The 5,277-nt window shown below is 47.5% G+C and overlaps 1 pseudogene; it reads right to left on the bottom strand.

Annotated features, from left to right (window-relative positions):
- Positions 1-5,210, bottom strand: part of LOC122134946 — a 12,470-nt pseudogene extending 7,260 nt beyond the window's left edge.
- Between the last annotated feature and the right edge of the window lie 67 nt (positions 5,211-5,277).

Genomic DNA, 5,277 nt, shown 5'->3' with positions numbered 1-5,277 from the left:
GGGGGGGGGGGGGGTACCTGGTCTGTGTGTATCTGTAGGTCTCTTCTTCCTGTCTCGCTCTGATCTGTTGCTCTAGAGCTTCCTGAAGTCTGTGATGAAGATCTTCCAGCTCTCTGATTCTCCGCTGCTGGTGTTCAGCCTCCAGATCGCGAACCGCCACCTCCGCACAAAGATTTGCCCGTGCCTGAGACACACACACACACACACACATACACATTTTACACATACATTGCATTTTTTGTACTACCATGTTACTTTTGATTGGGGTTTTTTTGGTTTTGTTTTTTTTTTGTTGTTGTTTTTTGTGGTGCAGATGTGTTTTTAATTTTGGAAAACGCTATTTGTTCTCTCGCTACTGTAACCTTTAAGATTATTAAAACTTTTAATTTAATTATTAATTGAAATTAGGTAAAAACACTCTTTGAAACACTCCTATTGAAACTTTAAGAAAGTGCACCGTTCTGATACAACTGAATGTTTATTCTACTCTTGTGGTGGTTTCTGAGCTGTGGCCGTTCACCCAATCCTGCGCCTCCTGTAGCTGTCTCTGCAGTCTTCTGGAGCTCCTCGGGCTGGCTGCGCCTCCTTCGGCTCCTCTCCTTTCTGCAGGGAGGCCTGGGCCTGTCTCTATCTCTGCTCCTCCTTCAGGAGCTCCAGCTCTGCCAGCTGCTCCTCGCGGCTCCCCCGCAGCTCCCTCAGCCTCCGCTTCTCCGCCACCCTCAGCGCGCCACCTCCTCTCTCTCTCCTCGCGCAGCTCCCTCCGCCGCGGCTCCTTCAGCTCCTGGTGTGTGAGACCGATGATCCGGTGCCCGACAGGCCTCAGAGGCGTCTGGATCGTCTGAGAGAAGAGGGAATTTATAATTATTAGTTAGGGTTTATATATTTATTACGTATGTTATTATAAATATGATAAATTTTTTAAATAAATCATATATTATATATAGATAATATATTTATATATTCTAAATAATTATTGTAAATAATTTGTGAAACCAATTAAAAATATTTTTTTAAATAAAAATAAAAAGATGCATACCGCATGTATTTCTACTAGAAACCAAAGCAGATATACCTCTGTGGCAAAATTTTGTAGCAGTTTATTTCTAGTTTTTCCCCCTTGTCAATTATGAAATATTTCTGTCATTTATAATTATACTAATCAATTTCCCATTAAATCTAACAAAGTGCTGTAAGATTGGCGCAAAAAAAAAAAATTCCCTTTCAATGTACATTTAAAGAAAAAAAATCGTTTTTTTTTATGTTTGGATTGTATTTTTTCTACATAAGACGAACATAAAAATATTGATCATCTTAAAACAACACATCTATTTTCTAGTTTCTAGTCAATGCTATTTCAATTTATAATATCACATAGTTTACCTAATTAAATTATGCTTTAAATAATATAGATTATAATATATTAGGTGCTGTCCAAATGATTAATCACATCCAGAAAAAAGTTTTTGTGTTACAGGCATTATCTGCGTGACTTTTATTTATTAGTATAGATAAATACACACACACACAGTAGTATATTTTGAAAATAGTTACAGTATTTAACATGTCTATATTTAGTATTCATATTAATTGTTATATTATATATACTATATTTCATATATAAACAGACCATGTTTTTTCTTCTAAAATATATCCAGCATCGTTTGTGTCTTTATATATACACAATAATTAAACGTACCACACAGATATCATTTAAACAAAAACTTTTATTTAGGGATGCAAGTAATCGTTTGACAGCACTAATACTATATATATAGTATAATTCTTGTAAATTTAGTGAAATCAGTAAAGATTTCAATTAGAATTTTCTTAATTTCACAATATTTTGTTATTATGTAAGCATGTTATCTAAAAAATATATTGAATCTCTATTGTGAATACCCAATCAAAGGTTTTTGTATGTTTGCACACACCTGTGATCCACTCCTGTCTCTGTCTGGAGTCGTGGTGCGCTGACTCCAAAGGTTTTTGTGGAGGCATCTTGACACAGAACTGGCAGCTCTTCCTCTTCTCGTCTCGGGTTTCCCACAGCGCCTGCGGATCACAGTCAGACGCGGGTCACACACAGAAACGCTCCGGAAACAGACGCAGCGGTGAGCGGCGAGCGCCGTACCTCCACGCAGCAGTTCTGGTCCACCTCGATGACACCCTTACAGTCCCTGCAGTCCTCGCTCATGAAGTACGAGAGCGAGCCGGGCCTCAGGCAGAACCAGCGCTCCGTCCAGTTCCTGCGCAGGTGACCCTTCTTCCACAGATAGCCCTGAAACACACGCGCACGGGTCACGGGACTGTGTGTGTGTGTGTGGGGTGTGTGTGTGGTGAGGTGATGAGATGAGCGCACCCTCCTTGCCGCACGTTCCCCACCATCTCTCTGTACACCTTCCCACACCACACCGCTGCTCTCGCCGGCCACTTGCTCGCCCCGCCGCCGCACCCTCGGCCAAAGGGGGGAACTCCAGACGCTCAGACCGTCCGCCAGCTCCACGCGCTCAGCTCCACACCGGCATCACACGCTGCTGATCTTCCTCAGCAGATACCCACCGGAAACACAACACACATCCCGTCACGATAATCACCTGCTTCCCCTCTCCCCGACGCGGACTTGTGTGGTTGTGTGGTGTGTTGTGTGTGGTGTGTGTGTGTGTGTTCACATTGCGTAATGTGTGTACGTGGCAACGTGTGTGTGTGGTGTGGTGTGTGTGTGTGTGTATTTTTGCGTATGTGGGTTGTGTGGGGTGTGTGTGTGGGTGTGTCTGTGGGTTAGGGTGTTAGTGTGTGTGTGTGGGTTGTGTGTGTGCATAGTTTCGTATGTGTGTGTGCATATTTGGCGTATGCGGTGTTGGGTGTAGGTTGTGTAGTGGGGTGTGGTGGCGCGCTGTATTGGGTGGGTGTTGGGTGTTAGGGGGTGTGGTGGGTGTGTGGTTGTGTTGTGGGTGAGAGTGTGTTGTGCCTGTCAAATGTGGGTTGGGTCGGGTGGTAGGGTGTTGTGTTACATGGTGTGTGTGGGGGACTCGCGGGTGTGTGATGTGGTGTGGGTGTGTGGAGTGGTGTGTGTGGTGTGTTGGGGGGTGTGGCCGTGTGGTGGGGGGGGGTGTGGGGGGGGGTGAGAGGGTTGGGTATGTGGGTGTGGGTGCGCGTTGTGTGTGGGTGTGTGTGTGGTGGGGTGTGATGGGGGTGGGTGGGGGTGTGTGGTGTGTGGGTGTGTTGTGTGTCCTGGTGTGTTAGTGGGTGTGTGTGGGTGTGTTTTGTGTGGGGGGTGTGTGTGCGCGTGATATGTGGGGCGCGTGTGGGTGGTCGCTGTGTGTGGTGGGTGTGGGGTGTGGTGGGGTGTGTGTGGACGCCCCCAAAAAACTAATATGTGTGGTGGGTGTAAATACTGTTGTAAATTGGTGAGTGTACGTGTGGGGGTTTCGTGTATGGTGTGTGTGGGTGTGTGTGTGTGTGTGTGTGTGTGTGGTTGTGTGTGAGTTGTTGTGTGTGAGTTGGTGTGTGAGTGTGTGTGAGTGATGAGTGAATGAAGTGTGTTTGTGTGCGCGTTTGCCCACACCTGTTCTCCACTCCTGTCTGTGTGTGAGAGTGTGTTTGTGCGGTTGTTGTGTGTTGGTCTGTTTGGACATTGTTGACACGCGTGTGTGTTGTGCTCGGTGTCGTGTAGTGTGTGTGTGTGTGTTGTGTGTGTTGTTTGCTGTGTGGGTGTGTGTGTGTAAGTGCTGTGTGTGTGGGGAACGTAGCTGTGTGTGCCGTATTTGTGTGTGTGCATGTGTGTGTGTCCACCTCGATAATCACCTGTTCCCTCGGCGGTACGCCTACTTGTGGGTCATGTTGTACGTGGGTGATCCGGGTGTGTGTGCATATTTGCGTATGTGTGACGTGTACGTGTGTGTGGTGTGTGTTGTTTGTGTTGTTGGAGCTGTATAGTGGCGTATTTGTGTGGGTGTGTCTGTGTGGTGTGGTGTGTTTCTTTCTGTTAGTGTGTAGTGTGTGTATAGTGTGTGTGGTGGTGTGAATGCAGATTTGCGTACCTGGTGTGTGTGCATATTCCCCCACCATCCTCTGTGGGTATGTTGTGTGTGGTGTGTGTGTGTGCTGTGTGTGTGCGCGGCGTGTGTTGGAACCCTGTGCCGTGTGTATTTGTGTGTTGTCCAGACCTCAGAAGTGTGAGAGTGTGTGTGTGTTGGTGTGTGGTGTGTGTGTGTGTCAACCGTGGTTAGTGTGTTAGTGTGTGTGTTGTGGTGTGTGTGTGCGCGTGTGTGTGTGTGTGTTGTGGTGTGTGAGAGTGTGTGTGGGTGTGTCTTGGGTGTGGTGCGCGGGTGGTGTATGGGTTGTGTGTGTGTGTAGAGTGTGTGTGTGTGTGTTTGGTGTGTTCTCGTGTGGTGTGTGGTGGTGTGTGTGTGGTTGTGGGGGTAGTTGTGTGTGTTGTGGTGTGTGATGTGTGGTGTGTGGTGTGGTGTCTTGTTGTGTTAGTGATGTAGTGTGTGTGTGGTGTGTGTCTGTGTGTGTTGTGTTGCAGCGTGTGTGGGTGTGCGCGTTTGTGGGGCGCGTGTGTGTTGGGTATTGTGTTGCGTGTGTGTGTTGTGTGTGTCTGTGTGCTGTGTGTGGGTTGTTTGGTGTGGACGGTGTGTGTTGTGTGGTGTGTGTAGGGTGTGTGTGTATGTGTGTGTGGTGTGTGTTGTGTGTGTGTGTGTTTGTGGTGTGTTGGGTGTGTGTGTGTGCTGAGTGTGTGTGTGATGTGTTTGAGTGAGTGAGTGAGTAGTGTGTGGTGTGAGCGCGTGTGGTGTGTGGTGTGTGTGGTGTTGTCGTGGGTTAAGTGTGGGTGGTGTGTGTGTGTGTTTGTGATGTGGGTGCGCGTGTGTGTGTCGCGTGTGTGTGTGTGTGTGTGTGTGTGTGGGGGTGGTCCGTGTGTTTGTGTGTGTGGTACGTGGTGTGTGTGTGTGTGTGGGGTAACGTGTGTGTGTGTATGTTGTGTGTGTGTGTGTGTGTGGGTCTGTGTGTGTGTCCGTGCGGTTCACCTCCTCCCGGCCGAGTGAGCGGCATATCTGTCGTCCCAACAGGAAGTTTGAAGAGACACCAGAAGCCAGCCGCATATCATCCTGAATTTGGACAGAACCCGTGTGCTCGTCGGGACGGTAGTGTGTTCTTGGAACAGAGAGATCCAGGCACAGCTCGTCAGAACTTCCCTCTTTAACAAACATGTCCCCTCAGTTACCTGAATCACCACAACAAACACAACCAAAATCTCAATTCATTCTCCACAAAGCC

Source organism: Cyprinus carpio, chromosome A22 (assembly GCF_018340385.1).
Source record: "Cyprinus carpio isolate SPL01 chromosome A22, ASM1834038v1, whole genome shotgun sequence".
Classification (NCBI taxonomy): Eukaryota; Metazoa; Chordata; class Actinopteri; order Cypriniformes; family Cyprinidae; genus Cyprinus; species Cyprinus carpio.
This window is presented reverse-complemented; position numbering and strand designations above follow the sequence as displayed.